The sequence below is a fragment of the Phascolarctos cinereus genome, unplaced genomic scaffold (assembly GCF_003287225.1).
Source record: "Phascolarctos cinereus isolate Bilbo 61053 unplaced genomic scaffold, phaCin_HiC Scaffold_3;HRSCAF=262, whole genome shotgun sequence".
In the NCBI taxonomy this organism is placed as follows: Eukaryota; Metazoa; Chordata; class Mammalia; order Diprotodontia; family Phascolarctidae; genus Phascolarctos; species Phascolarctos cinereus.
Genome location: NW_027555736.1, coordinates 199,920,283 through 199,939,936, shown reverse-complemented (window position 1 = coordinate 199,939,936; position 19,654 = coordinate 199,920,283). Strand labels below are relative to the sequence as shown.

At 33.2% G+C, this 19,654-nt stretch overlaps 1 pseudogene; it reads left to right on the top strand.

Moving 5' to 3' along the window:
• The first annotated feature begins 18,786 nt into the window (after nt 1-18,786).
• Nucleotides 18,787-19,094, top strand: LOC110220271 (cytochrome c pseudogene; annotated as a pseudogene).
• The last annotated feature ends 560 nt before the right edge of the window (nt 19,095-19,654 follow it).

Sequence of the window (19,654 nt, the reverse complement as noted above, 5' to 3'; positions counted from 1 at the left end):
CCATGGACCATAGCACATTAGGCCCTTCTCCACTATCTCTTGAAATATGTCCAAGTTCTTATTCACTGTTTCTGTGACAATATCTATCAGTTTCATTCTCTGCCATCCTCTATTCCTTTTGCCTTCATTCTTTTGCAACATCTGTTTTTTTCTAATGAGTTTTATCTTTTTATCATGTGGCAAAAGTATTTAAGCTTCAACTTTAGTTTAGCCAGTGTATAGTTTGAATTAATTTCTTTAAGTATTGATTGATTTGATCTCCTTGCTGTCCAAAGGATTCTCAAATGTCTTCTCCAGATGCAATATTGATGTTTAATCTTTCCTTCTCCTATTTGACCACATCCAGCTTACCTTGGTTCACAGATCTCACATTCCAAGTTCCTATGCAATATCAAGATTTACAGCATCAGACTTTCTTTTCTTCACTAGATACATTCAAAGCCGGGCTTCCTTTCAGCTTTTGTCCATCCACTTCATTAGTACTAGAGAAACTTGTAGTTGTGTTCTATTCTTCCCCAGTAGAATATTAAACACCTTTGGACTTGAAGGTCTCATCTCCTGATGTTATCTGTTTTCATAATTTTAAAACTGTCTATAGGGCATTCTTGGAAGAGATGCTGCAGTGGTTTGTCATATTCTTCTCCAGAGGATCACCTTTTGTTAGAAATCTCCATTATGACCTCTTTATTTTGTATAACCCTGCATGGCATAGCTCATAGTTTCACTGAGCTAAGCAATTGCAAGTACCATGACAAGGGATTAAGCCAAGAGGGGAGACTGTCTACAAACAATTTTAAAAGGCGAGATCTTTTGTTCAATGTTAATCACATTTGTAAAACACTGGAGAAATTAAAACATATCTACATTAAAATTTTTTCATGAATAAAACTAGAAGACTAAAGTAGTTGCAGTTGAATGGAAAGAAGCCTCACAGGTTCTCAGAAAGTTGAGGAAAGGAGTGAGCAGAGTCAGTTATATCACACAACAAAGAAAATAAGAAGCATCTTTTAATGGGACAATTGGTCAGCTTACTAGGCAGTGCTCATTTTGAGCTTCAGCAAATAGAACAAGTCAAAGAAAATTGCAACTTGTGTTCCAACATCTGTGGAAGAGAATAAAGTAATAGAAAAAAATCTACAAAATAGTTAAGCAACTTTTTGAAATTATTGTTTAAATGGGTCCATGGAATAGTGACAAAAATAATGACAGGAAATATGGTAAATGAGTTAAACAATTAGACAAGGGATTTGTATGTTATTCAAAAGTCTCATCTATATCATATGTTTTTCTTTCAATAAGAGAGATTGCAGGTACCAAAAATGGCGAATACTAAGCAATGTCACTAAAAATACTACTATCTTAGAGAAGAAACAGTACCTGGTGTAAGATAAATTTTAAAATATGTTAACTATGCAATCACATCCCGGACTATATGAGCCTGGATAAAAATTAATACTAAATTTGAAAAAAAAAAGGTCAAGATGAAATCTTTCTTGCACTTAGCAATAGTTTTTGGGGTGGCAGCAAGATGGTCTAATAAAGGCAGGGACTCCTTTGAGCTCTCTCAAATTTCCAAACAACATTAAAATAACAACTCAAAATGAATTTTGGAGCTGAAGAACCAACAAAAGGATGGAGTAAAACAGTTTTCCAGCCCAAGGCAATTTAGATGGTTAGCAGGAAAGGTTTGTCCCGCTGGTGCGAGTAAAGCATCACCAGGATAGTCTAACACCAGAAAGCATATGAATAAATTGAACTTTCCTTAAAATGATAAATACTATCTATCTAAAAACATCAACACGCATTATCTGTAATGGAGATAAGCTAGAAACCTTTCTGATAAGATCAGGGGTGAAGCAGAGATGCCCATTATTATGACTATCATTCAATATTGTGCTAGACATGCTAGCTGTAAAAATAAGAGAAGAAAAAGAAATTGAAGGAATTAAAAGAGGCAATGAGGAATTCAAACTTTCTTCCCAGCTGACATGATGCTATACTTGGAGTATCCAAGAGAATCAATTAAAAAACTAGTTGAGTTAATTAACAAGTTTAATAAAGTTGCAGAATGTAAAATAAACCCACATTAATTATTAGCATTTTTATGTATTACCAATAAAGTCCAGAAGCAAGAGACAGAAAGAGAATTCCCATTTAAAATAACTATATGCGATTAAAGTACTTGTAAGTTTACCTGCCAAGACAAACTCATAATTACAAAAATACTTTTCACAGAAAATATGATCTGAACAATTGGAAAAGTATTAATTGTTCAGGGTTAGGCTAAGCCAAAATAATAAAAATGACAATTCCATCTAATTCAATTTACTTATTCTATGCTACACCAAACTACCAAAAATTATTTTATAGAGCTAGAAAAAAATGACAAAGTTTATCTGGAGGAACAAAATATGAAGAATATAAAGCAAATTAGGAAAGTGTGGAATAGTTTATTTGTCAGATCTATGGATAAGAAAAGAATTTATGACCAAACAAGAGACAAAGAACATTATGGGATGTAAAAAGTATAATTTTGGATTAGATTTTTATAACATAGCCATTTCTTAGATTTTCTTAAAATCTAGCCACTGCTCAGATTCTTAAAATCTAGCCCCTGCTCAGATTCTTACAATTGAGCCAATAGCTCACTAACATTCAGACTCCTTAAGAGTCTGCCCAGTATGACAAATGTTCTAATAAACCTTGTTTTTGGCTGAAAAAAACAGAATAATTTGGATTACATTAAAGCAAAAAAAAAGTTTTTGAAAAATTTTCAGTTCCTTGCCACCACAAAAACAGTTGCTATGAATGTTTTTTGTGCATATAGGTCCATTTCCTTTTTAAAAAAGACATTTTTGGATGCAGACAATAGTTCTATTGGTAAGTCAAAGAGTATGAGCTTTATAGCCTTTTGGGCATAGATCCAAGTTGCTCTCCAGAAGTTGGATTAGTTCACAATTCCACTAGCAGTACTTTCCCACATCTCCTACAGTATTTATCATTTTCCTTTTCTGTCATATTAGCTAATCTGATAGATTCATGTGGTATCCCAAAGTTTGTTTTTATGCCCTTTGCTGGCATTGAAGGAGGACTTATACAAAATCATTGAAAGTGAAGTGAGCAGGACCAGAAGAATATTGTACACAGTAACCACAATATTGTATAAAGATTAACTGTGAATGATTTCATTATTCTCAGCAATACTGTGACCTAAGACAATCCCAAAGGACTCATGATGAAAAGTGCTATGCACATCCAGAGAAAAATTTGATGGAGCCTGAATGTAGATGAAAGTGTATTTTTTTTAAACTTTCTTACTTTTTCTTTTTGTTTTGTTGTCACAATATGTTTTCTTTCACAACATGACTGATGTGGAAATAAGTTTTGTATGATTGCCCATGTCTAACTATATCAAATTACTTATCTTCTCAATAATGGGCAAAAGGGAGGGAGAGAAAAGAGGGAAGAAAGAATGAAGTTGAGAACTCAAAACTTAAAAAAAAAGTTTAAAATTTTTACATGTAATAGGAAAAATATTTTTAAATGGCTCTAATTTAAAAAATCATTTTAAAAATGGGAGATAGAAAAAAATAAATGATTGATCATTACATTTTTAGAGAAATTTGATGGTTATAAAGGTTGCTACAATAAATTGTCCAAAAGAGATGAGATACTTTACTTGATAATGCCTGTTTCTTTGTCATTTAGAGAAACAAGATAGTCAATAGACCCACACAGATAGAGTAAAAGCTCATCTGAAAAACATTATTGGGGAAGTATTACTTCAAAACCATAAAAAGGGATGATGGGGATAACTAGCATACAGAAAGCTTAGTGTGAAACTCAGCTGAGACAAGTAATTCAGGGAAAATTTAAATCTGAAAGCATATAACCAAACAGAATGAAATTCAATCCAGTATTCATTTATTAAGTGCCTACTATGGCCAGGCACTTTTTCCATTATTCTATACTAACTGCAATTGATTAATATATTTATTTTTTCAACTTTTCAATTACTTTTTCAAAAATGATCCACCGATGATACCCCAAGAGAATCTATGATGAGGATATTAAGAATAAAAAAGCAGATTTATTTGTACTCCCAAATAATATATTTTGTAAAACAGCTTAATTAAAAAAGGATATTCAATAGAAGGTAAAAATTAAAACCTTTCTTTCAAGAAGAAATGGAGGTGAGTAGGGTATTGGGTTGTAACAAACATTAAGTAAGTGCTTTTTATGCATCTAGGGCTAGGAAAAGCAAAAAATGAACAAACAAAACTATTAGTGTGGGTTGTGGGAGTTTTCCTTTGTTGATTTTTCTCTTAAAATCAACTTGCACATTTTCTAAGAGACATTGAGAGAACAAATAATAAATTTTATATAGGCAAAAGAATCTAAGCAAAAATTTATTACTCAAGAATAATAAATTAGGAGGTGTTAAAGAAAGAATCAAATTAATATTTCAATGACATGTAGTCTCTTCTGATTAGCACATTAACATTCTTGGTGTCAGAATAATATAGTGCTGAATTTTCCTATGTTGAGGAGAGGTGAGAGTATAGAGCAGAAAGGTCTATAAGATGACTATATAGAGTACAGAGTAGGATTATTCAGGAGGGCAGGTTGTTCAAGGATGGATCATACGAATGGATTTTTAAGCCTACCTACATAAGGAGGGAGTGAGTGTGAGACTTTTGTGAGAGCATTACTTGGGGAAGAATGAACAGAAGAACAGGGGTATACATATATGGTTTGTAGAATATGTGTGTGTGTGTGTGTATGTGTATACCCATAAATATATATGCATTAATATATGAATAACTAAAAAATAACTTCCATTGGGATTCATATGTCAGATTGCTGATAAATTATGGTATCTTAAACATGTAAATTAATTTTTTTCTTTCTTACTATGTTGCATATTAATGTTGAAAACCCTTTGAAACATATTAATACCAGGAGTGTTGGGCTAGCAATAAATGTATCTGCCTTATCTCACATACATATATTCATTTATGATTCTCAAGTTGAGAAAAGAAGAATTCAATGGAACAGAGTAAATCTTTGTGGAGGAGATCTAAGTACATGGGGAAAAGCAACATTTATCTACACGGGAAATTTTTGAAATATGTGTGCTGTTATAAAAGTTAATTCCCCTTCTGAATAAATGATATTTGGTTTTTATATTAGCATACTAGTTTGAACAGCTGCACAAAGCTGCTAAGATTTTTTTTTTAAGTTCAGAATTGAAATTTTGTTTTTAGGTAAGCAGGTGCAGAGACCAGTAGGTAAACTTTATTTGTAGTTTAAGCAATTTTTCTGTGACTTTGGGGTTATTAGATTAAATTGATAGTGAAGCAGGTTTCAAATACAAACTTTTTTTATTAACCCTAAATAGATTACTAATACTTGAGAGAGAGGAAGAGCTCCCATGACCATTGATTGGTATGAATTCAAATCCACAGAGAATGAGAAGTATAGGAAGTATCAATTGCATTTCACATTCTTTTGACTTGTCTTCAGGTTAGTAAGATCACAGGATGATAGATTTAGAGGTAGGAGGTCAATTACCCTAGAGGTTAAGCCTAACCCTTTCATTTTGCAGATGAGGAAATTGAGGCATAGCAAAATTTCCAGTCTTGTCTATAGTCCTTCTTTTCTCTAAATCCAATGCTCAATGCATTACTGTATGCTATCTTTCAAGGAGATTAGATATAGCTATGAGGTGTAGTTAGTACTTCAAGTTTCCCTAAAAATATCTTGGCAGAAATCTATTAATTTCAGAGGAAAAGAATGACTAATGGTAAACTAGATTGAAGGTGCAGCAATCTGTAGCTGTTTTATATGGAGAAAGAAAGATAATTGGGCAACTTTGTGTAAACACCTGGGGATCTAGGTTCACTGAGACAATATACATAAAAAAAATCTTTGCAAACTTTAAAATTCTTTATAAAAGCCATGTTTTATCATCATTACCATTACCATAATCTTTTTCTCATCTTTTTAACTGGCATTAAAACACAAATGGTCTTATGACTATTCTTCTACTGTTCTTTTATATTTAGTGTTATTGGATTATTGTATAGGGAATAAAATACCTGCTTTTGGCTGAGCCTACCCATGCTCTAGCACAGCTCCAGCTGAAGAGGAATCCTCCAATGTCCAGACCACCAGCACATTCATACCACTTGCCATGATATTCACTGTAACCCTGGTGAAACACAGGAAAACTCCACCTGGCCTTGGCATACACCAACCACCATCACCAGCTCTAGCTCAACACCAGATAAGCTACAGCCTCTACAGCCTCCGGCCAGAATCTGAGGCCTCAGCACACAAATCCAGTAACCAGACTCCAGCCCCCAGTACAAGAAGTGTGGGACAGTGCCCCTTGTGCCCCAGAAGCATAGATCAGCTTTAAAATCCAGGAAAAGGGCAAACACCATGAAGAAAAAGCAACATAGAAAAGCAAAAAACATTGATCCTTACTATGGGGACAGGGAAGATCAAAACACAAATTTAGAAAAGGGCAGCATTGTCAATATACCCACATTTGAAATGTCATAAGGGAATATGAAATGGTCTCAATCCCTAAAAGCTTTCTTGGAATAGCTCAAGAAGGAATTTAAAAGTCAAATAAGAGAGGTAGAAGAAAAATTTGGAAATGAAATGAGAGGTACGCAAGAGAGAGTCAATAGCTTTGAAAAGGAAGGACAAAAATTGACTGTAGAAAGTGAGTCCTTAAAAAATACAATTGGCCAAATGGGGAAAAAAAGTACACTGAAGAAAACAATTCCTTAAAAAGTAGAATTGGCCAAATGGAAAGGGAGGCACAATTTGTAAAAGAAAAAAAATAGAATTGGGCAACTGGAAGTTAGTGACTCTATGAGACATCAGAATCAGTTAAACAAAATCAAAAGAATGAAAAAATAGAAGAAAACATAAAATAATTTAATTGGAAAAACGGCTGACCTGGAAAATAGATGCAGGAGAGATGACTTAAAAAGTATTGGTCTACCTGAAAGCCAGATGACAAATAGAGATGAGAAAGCTCTATTTCCAAGAAATCATCAAGGAAAACTGCCCTGAGGTACTAGAACCAGAGAGTAAAATAGTCATCAAAAGAATCCACCCATTACCTCCTGAAAGAGATCCAAGGTTGAAGAAGAAATATTATAGCAAAATTCCAGAATTATCAGGTCAAGGAGAAAATACTGCAAGCAGCCAGACTGTGGAACCACAATCTGGATTACACAGAACCTTGCAGTTTCTACATTAAAACATCAGAGGACTTGGGATATGATATTCCATAAAGCAAAGGAACTTGGATTACAACCAAGGATCAGCTACCTACTTTGAACATAATCTTTCAGGCAAGGATATGGATATTCAATGAAATAGGGTACTTCCACACCTTATTGATGAAAAAGCCAGAGCTCAAAGGAAAATTTGATCTTCAAATATGTGACTCAAGAGAGGCATAAAAAGGTAAACAAGAAAGAAAAAAAACATTATTCAGTAAGGGTAAACAGTTTATATCCTTACGTGGGAAGATGATACTTGTAACTCTTGAGAACTGTATCTTTTTTATGATATTTAGAAAGGATATACATAGTCAGAGGTGTGTGAATAAATTGACTTTGATATGATGATTAAAAAAATTATTAAGATGTGAAAAGGGATTGTAATGTGAGAAGAGGAAAGGAAGAAACAGAAAGGTAAATTACATCACATGAAGAGGCACAAAATATTACAGTAGAGGAAGGGAGGGAGATCAGCATTGTTTGAAACTTATTCTCATCAGATTTGGCTCAAGGAGGGAATAACATACTCCCCTATAGAAATCTAACTTGTCTTATTGGCAGTAGGAGGGGAAAGGGAAGGAAAAAGGAGGAAGTGGTTAGAAGGGAGGGAAGAAGTAGTAAGTGAAAAAGGAAAGAAAAGATAGTGGCTGATAGAAGTAAGAGAAGATTGAAGGCAACTGTGGACAGAAGGAAAACTCATTTGAGGAGGGAATGGGAGAAAGAAAAGCATAAACTTGAGATGAAGATAGGATGGGCACAGTAATCATAACTGTGAATGTGAATGCTATGAACTCTCCTATGAAATTGAAGCAGATAGCAGAATGGATTAAAAACCATAATCCTACAATATGTTGTTTATAAGAAACACATTTGAAACAGAGGAATGCACACAGGGTAAAAGTAAAAGGCTAAAGTAGAATATATTATGCTTCAGCTGAAGTTAAAAAAAAAAGCAGGGGTAGCAATGCTGATCTCAGACAAAGCAAAAGCAAAAAGAGATCTAATTAAAAGAGATAAGAAAGGAAACTTTATCCTGATAAAAGGCGCCATAGACAATGAAGTAATATAATTACTAAACATAGATGCACCAGGTAGTTTAGCATCCAAATTCTTGAAGGAGAATTTAAGGGAGTTATAGGAAAAAATAGATGGTAAAACTATACAAGAGAGGACCCCAATCTCCCCCTGTCTAAACTAGATAAATCTAACCACAAAATAAACAAGAAACAAGTTAAGGAAGTGAATAGAATTTTAGAAAAGCTAGATATGGTAAAGATCTCAAGAAAATTGAATGGGGATAGAAGAGAATATACATTTTTCTTGGTGGTACATGGCACCTACACAAAAATTAACAATGTACTGGGGCATAAAAACCTCACAATCCAATGCAGAAAGGTGAAAATATTAAATGTATCCTTTTCAGATCATGATGCAATAAAAATAATATGTAATAAAAAATTAAATAATCTAATCCTAAAGAATGAGTGACTCAAACAACAAATAATAGAAATAATCAAAAGCTTCATAAAAGAGAAAGGCAATAATTAGACTACGTACCAAAACTTATGGGATGCAGCAAAAGTGTTTCTTAGGGAATGTTTTATATCTCTAAATGCTTACTTTAATAAAGTAGAGAAACAGGATATCAATGAATTGACCATGCAACTAAAAAAGCTAGAAAAAACCCTAAAAATCCCCAATTAAATACCAAATTGCAAATACTGAAAACCAAAGGAGAGATTAATGAAATTGAAATTAAGGAAGCTATTGAACTAATAAATAAACCTAAGAGCTGGTTTTGTGGAAAAAAAACCAATAAAATAGATAAACCTTTAGTTAACTTGATTTTTTAAAAAAGAAAAGAAAACCAAATTACCAGTATCAAAAATGAAAAGGGTGAATTCACCACCAATAAAGAGGAAATTAAAACACTACTTAGGAACTATTTTGCCCAACTGTACACCAATAAATTTGACAATCTTAGTGAAATGGATGAATATTTACAAAAATGTAAATTGCCCAGATTAACAGAAGAGGAAGTAAAATACTTAAATAACCCCATATTAGAAAAAAATAAATTGAGGAAGTCATCAATGAACTCCCTAGGAAAAATCTCCAGGGTCACATGTGTTTACAAGCAGATTTTATCAGCACTCAAAGAACAATTGATTCAAATACCATACGTGCTATTTGGGAAAATAGGTAAAGAAGGAGTTGTACCAAATTATTTTAATGATACAATTATGATACTGATACCTAAACCTGGAAGAGCAAAAACATAGAAAGGAAATTATAGACCAATTTCCCTAATGAATGTAAATAAAAAAATTTCAAATAAAATATTAGCAAATAGATTAGAAAAACTTATCACAAGAATAATGCAGTATGACCAGGTGGGATTTATATCAGGAATGTAGGATTGGTTCAATATTAGGAAAACAATCAGGGTAATTAATCATATCAACAACAAAACTAACAGAAGCCATATTATTATCTCAGTAGAGGCAGAATAAACTTTTGACAAAATATAACATTTATTCCTATTAAAAGCACTAGAGAGCATAGGAATAAATGGAGCCTTCTTTAAAATGATAAGTAGTTTCTACCTAAAACCATCAGAAGCATTATATGTAATAAGGATACGATAGAACCATTTCCAGTAAGATTGAGAGTGAAACAAGAATGTCCATTATCACCACTTCTATTCAGTATGGTACTAGCTTTAGCAATAAGAGAAGAAAAAAAAATGAAGGAATTAGAATAGAAAAAAACAAAGATATTACTCTTTGCAGATAATATAATGATACACTTTGAGAATCCTAGAGAATCAAGTAAAAAACTACTTGAAATAATAAACAACTTTAGCAAAGTTGCAGGATATAAAATAAACCCACATAAATCATCAGCATTTCTGTGTATTAGTAAGAAAACCCAACAGCAAGAGAAGAAAAGAAAAATATCCATTTAAAGTTACCTTAGACATTAGAAAGTATTTGGGTGTCTACCTGCCAAAACAAATCCAGGCACTATGTGAACACAATTATAAAATGCTTTTTTCCCAAATAAAAGCAGATCTGAATAATTGCAGAAACATCATTTCCTCATAGGTAGGCCAAGCTAACATAATAAAAATGACAATTTTACCTGAATTTATTTACTTATTCAGTGTCATACCAATTAAATTAAATGAAAATTATTTTATAGAGCTAAAAAAAAATAAGATTCATTTGGAAGAAAAAAAATGGCCCAGAATATCAAGGGAATTAATGAAAACAAACACTAGGGAAAGTGGCCTAGCCGTATCAAATCTTACATTGTATTATAAAGCAACAATGATGAAAACTACTTGGTACTTGGTAAGAAATAAGGTACTGGGTCAGTGGAATAGGTTAGGTACACAAGACACAATACTCAATGGCTATAGTAATCTACTGTTTGGTAAATCCAGGGACCCCAGCTTCTGGGATAAGAACTCAGCATTTGACAAAAAATGCTGGGAAAACTGGAAAAGAGTATGGCAGAAGGTGAGCGTAGAACAACATCTTACACAATATACAAAAATAATATCAAAATGGGTACATGATTTAGATATAAAGGCTGATGCTATAAGCAAACTAGGAAAGCAAGGAATACTTTACCTGTCAGATTCATAAAGAACAGAAGAATTTTTGACCAAGCAAGAGAAAGATAACATAAGGAAATGAAAAATTGATAATTTTGATTGCATTAAAGTGAAAAAAAAAAGGAACAAACAAAGCCAATACAACAAAGATTAGGAAGGGAGCAGGAAACTGGGAAAGAATTTTTACAACTAGTGTCTCTTATAAGAGCCTCATTTCAAAAATACATAGAGAAATAAGTCAAATTTATAATAATACAAGTCATTCTCCAATTGATAAATGGTCAAAGGATATGAATAAGCAGTTTTCAGATGAAGAAATTAAAGGTATCTGTAATCATGAAAAAAATGTTCTAAATCACTATTGATTAGAGAAATGCAAATCAAAACAACTCTAAGGCAGCACATCACACCTTTCAGACTGGCTAACATGACAAAACAGGAAAATGATAAAGGCTAGAGAAGATGTAGGAAAATTGGAACACTAATGCACTGTTGGTAGAGTTGTGAACTGATCCCACCATTCTGGAGAGCAATTTGGAACTATGCCCAAAGCGCTATAAAAATGCATACGCTTTGACCCAGCAATAGCACTTCCAGGGCTGTATCAGAAAGAGGTTATAAAAATTGGAAAAAAAGACCCACTAGTATGAAAATATTTATAGCAGCTATTTCTGTGGTGGCCAAGAATTGGAAATTGAGTTGATATCCATTAATTGGGGAATGGCTGAACAAGTTGTGGTATATGAATATAATGGAACATTATTGTGCTATAAGAAATGATGAGCAGGTGGACTTCAGAAAAACCTGGAACAACTTAAATGAACTGATGCTGAGTGATGACAGCAGAACCAGGAGAACATTTTACACATTAGCAGCCACACTGTGCAATGATTGACTTTGATAGGCTTAACTCTTCTCAGAAATATGAGGACCTAAGGCTACTCCAAAAGACTCATGATGGAAAATGCTATCCATATCCAGAGAAAGAACCATGGAGTCTGAATGCAGATCAAGGCAGACTATGTGTTCTTTCTTGTGTGTGTGTCTCTGTGTGTATGTTTTGTTTCTTCTTTCTCCTTGTTCCTCTCATTCCTTCTAATTCTTCTTTACAACTTGACAGATTTGAAAATATATTTAATAACAATGTATACACAGAGCCTAAAATAATGGCTGAAGTGGAGCCAAGATGGCAGAGTAAAAACAATGACTTGATTGAGCTCTCCCCCAAGCTTTATATGTTGTTAGTTATGACATTCTTGACTGTTTTCATTTTAGGGTTTCTCTCAGGTGTAATCCATGTATTTGTTCCATTTTTACTTTGTGTTTTTGTTCTGGCCATTTTCATTTGTGATTTCTTGAAAAACAGTATCCAGGCTTTTTTGCTTTATCATGATTTTCAGAAAGTCTCATAATCTTAGATTAACTCTCCTTAACATGTCTTCCAGATGTTACATTTTCTTTTTTTAATCTTTTGTTTTTTTAAAAAATATTTCTTACTGTCACATACAGTACTTTTTTGTTTGACTCATTCTAGTTTTCAGAGTTCAATCATAAGTCAAGATTTACCAATATCGTTTGTAAGGCATTAAATTTCCTTGCCAATTTTCTTAATCTCATATTGACTCTGGAACTCCTTCCCTATAAGAACTTTAAAAAAAAATCACTCTCTATAACCCTTTAGACTCCTAATTTCAGTAAATGGGCATTTGTCCTTTTTACAGAGAAGTTCAAGGCCAGCTGATATAAACTCCCTACCCCACACCTCAAATCCTCTTACATTTTCACATATTGTCTCCTCCTTTTCTAATATGTGAGAAAAAGAAATATCCCTTTCCTTACATAAGGGTAGTTACTCCATATGTGCCTTTTATCCTAATCCCTCACAATACCTTATATCCTTGACCCATCAATCATTATTTTTCTTAGCTCCTCAATATTTCCTATTGCTTTTACCTTTAAATATACTCATCTCTATCCTAAAATCAAAACAACTCCCCCACACCTCATTTCCCCCACTTTTTGATGCATCTACCACAGTTTTCTTTCCAATGACAAATTTTAAGGAAAAAAAGTAATCTCTGTTCACTGTTTCCATGCATTGAAGTCTTCTGAATTTCCCATTACAGCTCTGATATCACTCACTCCACTTTATGCCTTTTTAAATATTAGCATTATTCAAATTTTCCTCTCATTCCAACTGCTGCCTATTACCAACAGAATCAAATGGGTAGTCCTCAGTTTGACTTTTAAACTCATCACTTGGCTTCTTTCTACATTTCTAGTTTTCTTATATCTTACTGCCTTCCATATACTCTATTTGACAAATATACCAGCCTACGTGCTGTTACACACACACAGAGACACACACACACACATCTCTCCTCCTACTCTGTCTATTCCTCTTTACTAGCTGTGCTCTATTCCTTGAATGTTTTCCCCTAACATTCTCCAACTAGAAGACTTCTCTTCTTTCAAGATTCAGCTCAAATCTAACCTTCAACAGAAAGCCTTTTGCAGATCCTTGCACTGTTAGTGCCATTACTTTTCATCTATTTTGTATATATATTGAATACATACCTAATTATTTTGTCTACCCCATTAGAATACGTTAAATCAGCAAACATGGAATTGAAGTGATTGGGAAAGGACTTTTGCAGAAGGCATCATTTCAAGTACTGGAAATAGTGATTAGGGATACAGAATTATCAGGAGGGAGCTACGTCTAACTGAATGCCAGAAAATAAAAGGAGTGAGAAATCAAAAGTTTTAAGATCAAAGCAAGTTTGTTAGCTACAGAGTCAGCATTCCAAAGTACACAGTGAATGAGGTAGAGCGATCTGGAGTGGAACATTAAAGGGTTGAAATTGAGAAAAATTGGAATGAGGTAAAGGAAAATAAGGGATAGGAAACAGGGCTTATTCATGATAGGCAAGGTTCAAAATCACTGGGATTGGAAAAGTTTGTTAGTATGGAATAATTTTCACCATTGATGAATGAGTTCAGTCAAGTTATCAGTGACTGGACAAGTCTATCGAAAGAAGCAGGTGATTAATTAAACTCTTTAAAGCCCTCATTTAACATGCAAATTTATGGCAGCAGATTTGATTTTTAGTAGTCAGGAGAGGAAGAAGATTTAGAATGGGGGAGATTGGACCAAAGGAAGTAGCTTGCAATTCAAGGTAGGTCTAATCTGGAAACAGCACCTGGAAAAGGCCTTGAAACAATGACAATACCTGTCATATAGTAAGTGCTTAATAAATGTTTGTTGGCTAACTAATTAACTTCTCTGTTCCATCTCTATATTATTTTTCCAAAATTATTTCATCCACTCTTATTTTTCAACTGTATCCAGTATAAAAATAACTCCTAAATCTGTGTCTGATTTGATCTACTACATGACTTACTCTTCTTTTTTTATTTTATTAATTTTTTTTTGATTTATCAATAATTATTTCCATATCCTTTTGAGTTTAAAATTTTTCTTTCCCTTCCTCCCCACTACCCTCCTCAAGATGGCACACAATCTGATAAAGGCTATACATTTACATTCCTATTAAACATATTTTCATATTAGTGGTGTTGTAAGTAAAAATTAAAACTAATAGGAGGAACCACCAGAAAGAGGAAACAAAACTCAACAGAAGAGAAAAAATAGCAACTTTACTTTCATAGATCTTTCTTTGGATGTGGATAGCATTTTCCATCACAAGGGCTCTGGAGATGTCCTTGTATTGCTGGTTAGGGTTAAGTTTATCAATATTAGTCATCACACAAAATGGCTGTTATTGTGTACAATGTTCTCTTGGTTCTGCTCATTTCACTCAGCATCAGACCATACAAGTCTTTCCAAGTTTTTGTGAAGTCAGCCTGTCCATCATTTCTTATAGCAAAATAGTATTCCATTTCATTCATATACTACAACTTGCTCGGCCATTTGCCAATTGATGGGCATCCTCTCAATTTCCAATTCTTTGCCACCACAAAATGAGCTGCTATGAATATTTTTGTACATGTGGGTTCTTTTCCCATTCGTATGATCTCTTTGGGATATAGCCCTAGAAGTGCTATTGCTGGGTCAAAGGGTATGCACATTTTCATAGCCCTTTGGTCATAGTTCCAAATTGTTTTCCAAAATGGTTGGATCATTTCACAACTCCGCCAACAATGCATTAGTGTTCCAATTTTCCCACACCTTCTCCAACATTTATCAGTTTCCTGTTTTGTCATGTTGGCCAGTCTGATAGGTGTGTGTGGTACCTCAGAGTTGTTTTGATTTGCATTTCTCTAATCAATGATGATTTAGAGCATTTTTTGATATGGCAATAGTTAGCTTTAATTTCTTCATCTGAGAACTGTCTGTTCATATCCTTTGACCATTTATCAATTGGGGAATGGCTGGTATTCTTATACATTTGACTTAATTCTCTATATATTTTAGAAATGAGGTCCTTATGAGAGAGATCCGTTTTAAAAATTCTTCCCAAATTTTCTACCTTCCTTCTAATTTTAGTTGCATTGGTTTTGTTTGTGCAAAAACTTTTCAATTTAATGTAATCAAAATCATCTATTTTACTTTTTGTGATGTTCTCTATCTTTTGTTTAGTCATGAAATCTTCTGTTCTACACAGATCTGATAGATAAACTATTCCTTGCTCTTCCACTTTACTCATAGTATCAGCCTTTATATCTAAATCATCAACCCATTTTGACTTTATTTTGGTATACGGTGTGAGATTTTGGTCTATGCCTAGTTTCTGCCGTACTCTTTTCCAGTTTTCCCGGCAGCTTTTTTTTTTCCCAAAGAGTGGGTTCTTATCCCAGAAGCTGGGGTCTTCAGGTTTATCAAATAATAGATTACTATAGCCATTGACTACTGTGTCTTGCATATTTAACCCATTCCACTGATCGACCACTCTATTTCTTAGCCAGCACCAAGCAGTTATGATTATTGCTGCTTTATAATTCAATTTAAGATCTGAAATGGCTAGGCCACCTTCCCCTGCATTTCTTTTCATTAGTTCCCTTGATATTCTGGACCTTTTGTTCTTCCAAATGAATCTTGTTATTATTTTTTCTAACTCTACAAAATAATCTTTTGGTAGTTTGATTGGTCTGGCACTGAATAAGTAAATTAGCTTAGGTAGAATTGTCATTTTTATTATATTATCTTGGCCTACCCATGAGCAACTGATGTTTTGTCCCATTATTTAGATCTGATTTTATTTGTGTAAAAAGTGTTTTGTAATTGTGTTCATAGAGTTCCTGGGTTTGTTTCGGGAGGTAGATTCTCAAATATTTTATAATGTCTACAGTAAATTTAAATGGAAATTCTCTTTCTATCTCTTGTTGTTGGGCTTTGTTGGTAATGTGTAGAAATGCCGATGATTTATGTGGCTTTATTTTATAGCCTGCAACTTTGCTAAGGTTGTTTATTATTTCAAGTATTTTTTTATTTGATTCTCTAGGATTCTCTAAGTATATCATCATGTCATCTGCAAAGAGTGATAGCTGTGTTTCTTCTTTGCCTATTTTTATACCTTCAATTGCTTTTTCTTCTCTTATTGCTAAAGCTAACATGTTCAGTACAATATGACTTACTTTTCTAAACTAATCTGATCCATGTTTTCCTGGATCCTATGTTCTAGTCAGAGTAAGCCAACATGGTTACCTTAATTTGTCCATGGTTTCCTACCTCTAAATTTTGTTCATGTTATTCTTTATGAATTGAAATACTGCACCTTTTCTCCATTTCTATCTGTTGAAACCCTTCCTATCCTTCAAGGCCCAGCTCAAACCTTTTCCATGAAGATTTACCTTATTCTGAAATAGTCAAATGCAATTTTTCTCTACCTTGGATACTCTTAGAAATTTATCTAGATTTCTTTAATGAAAGTACCATATATTTTATATTATAGGAGTGTGTCTCATATCTTCTAGTCAACTAGATACTCAATAAATGTTTGAAGTAAAAATATTTCTTAGAGAATGAATAATAATTATAAAATACAGGACAACTACACTGTCTTATACAAAGAACTACTTTCAAAATGTCAATTTCTTTTCATTTGTTCATCCCTCTGTATCTCTGTCTCCCTCTTTCTGTCCCTATCTCTGTCTTTCTGTGTTTATCTCTCTCTCTCTTCTCCCCATACCTCCAGGTCTAGGAATGTCTAGAATCTAGGGAGATATGGATAAATTTTGATAATTTAAGGCCTACTTTAGTAGTTCATGACATATTTAGGCCCTCCCTGTATCCTCTCTCTAGCTACCAATCTTTTATAATTTCAGTAACATTACTAGCAGAGGGTGAACAGTAAGGAAATAAGATAAAATGTAAATGTTTTAAATTGTTTTCTCTCATTAGCAATAGTAGTCAAAAGTTTGGCAAAGGAGGATAGTTAAATGATTAGTTAAAAACAAACTTTAGAATAGACATGGATATAATTTTACTTCCTTACTATCCTCTTTCCTCTCCTGAGACAAATATTCCCTTTACTGTATTATGACCAACTTTCCTCAGATATAATGTGTGTATGTGTGATTGGGTTTATATCATGCATTCAAACTGCATTATAAACCTTTGAAACCTGGCTCTATGCCATCACATGTAACTGTTTTTACAACTAGTAAAATTCTATAAAATATTACCAGGTATGAAATTAACAGGGTCAGTAAATTTGATGAGTGGGGACAGTATTATGTTATAGTACCATGGTAACATTCAATTAATTACATTATAAAATAAAAAAATAACCTTCACTATTTTGCTGTAAAATGATCCATAATTTTGGATCTAATCTCAGAAGTAAAATTTATCTTTTTTTTAAAAAAAATAATTTTATTTTTCAAATGACAAGCATCTATTTCTTTCTTCTTTATTTTATTTTTTCCCATTTTGTTTTGGAAAAAAACGACTGACCTGGAAAATAGACATTTACTTCTTTCTTCTCTCCACTCCTCCCAATTTAAAAGGAAAAAACAAAAGAAAAACAAACTTGTAACAAATATACAGTTAACAAAATACAAATTCTCACATTGTTCATGTCCCAAAAATGAATGTTTCATTCTGCATCTTGAATTCATCAGTTCTTTGTCAGGAGGTAGGTAGTGGAGATCATCATCAATCTTTTAAAATCATGCTTAGTTAGCATTCTTGTCTTTCAGGGGTTTTTGTCTTTAGAGTTATGTTATTATTGTATAAATTACTCGTTGGGTTCTGTTCTCTTCACTCTTCATCATTTTTGCAAACATACCTTTAATCATTCCTTCAGTACAATACTATTTCATTACATCCATCAGACATTTATGTAATAATAATCGTATTTCATCCATTCACATACCATGATTTGCTCATCCATCCCTCATTAAAGCCCAGTAATTTGCCATTATAGAAAGAACTGTTACAAATGTTTTTGTACAGATAGACATATTAGATGTATTCCTTTGTCAAAATTTGTACAATTTAGTGTCTTTTTGGTCAATGTTCCAAATTACTTTCTAGAATGATTGGGTCATTTCACAGTTCCACCAGCAATACATGACTATAACTGTTTTCTTCCAGCCCCTACAATAGTTGAAATTTTCCTGTTTTTTTTTTAATCATTGCCAATCTGATGTGTATGAGGTAGAATCTCAGGGTTGATTTAATTTGCATTTCTCTAATTATTAGTGATTTATAGAATTTTTCATATATCTGTTGATAACTTGAATATCTTCCTAAGAAAACTGCTTGTTTCAGGATTAAGTTAAACTGACACCAGTTGTGGGTACTATGTGACTATTGGCAAAGGAAGCAGGAGTCAAGCTAGCTAAGAGATCTCGTAATTGCATGTTTGTGCCTGCACAGCCAAATTCATAATGGGTGATGTTGACAACGGCAGAAAGATTTTTGTTCAGAAGTATGTGCTGTCCCACACAGTTGAAAAGGGAGGCAAGCATGAGATGACCTAATCTGAATGGAATCTTTTACCAAAGGTCTGGTCAGGCTCCAGGATTCTCTTAAACAGATGCCAACAAGAGCAGAAGTGTCATCTGGTGAGATGATACATTGATGCAATAGTTGGAAAACCCCGAGAAGTATATCCCTGGAACAAAAATGATCTTTCAGGCATTAGGCAGAAAGGGCAGACTTGATAGTGTATCTTTAAAAAGTCACCAATGAGTAATAGTTGTTTTTTTTAACACAAAGCTGATGAATACAGAAGTTACATTGCTAATCCATGCAGGCAAGTTAGCTATTGTGTTGATCAAGTCTACTGTGCTTGGTATGGTCTTTTAAGCAGCCTGAAATAAAACACCTCAGGAAACTAGTTTATTTTTCAATGGCTATAGTCTGAGAAATAGATATTCAAATTGTCAGAAAAAAATTTTAACTGCCCATTCATATCTTTTGACCATTTATCAATTGGGAAATGGATTTTATTCTTACAGAGTTGAATAAGTTCTTAAAAGAACCTAGAAATGAGATCTTTATCAGCAAAACTTCCTAGTTATTTATTTCTCTTCTAATTTTATATGCATTGGTTTTATTTGTATAAAAATTTTTGATTATATGCAATCAAAATTCTCCATTTTATCTCCTGTGGTTCTCTTTATCTGTTGTTCGGTCATGAACTCTTCCCCTTATTACAAATCTGAAAAGCAGTTTCTTCCTTGTTCCTCTAACTTGTTTATGATATGAGCTTTCATATCAAATTCACATAACTATTTGGAATTAGCTTTGGTA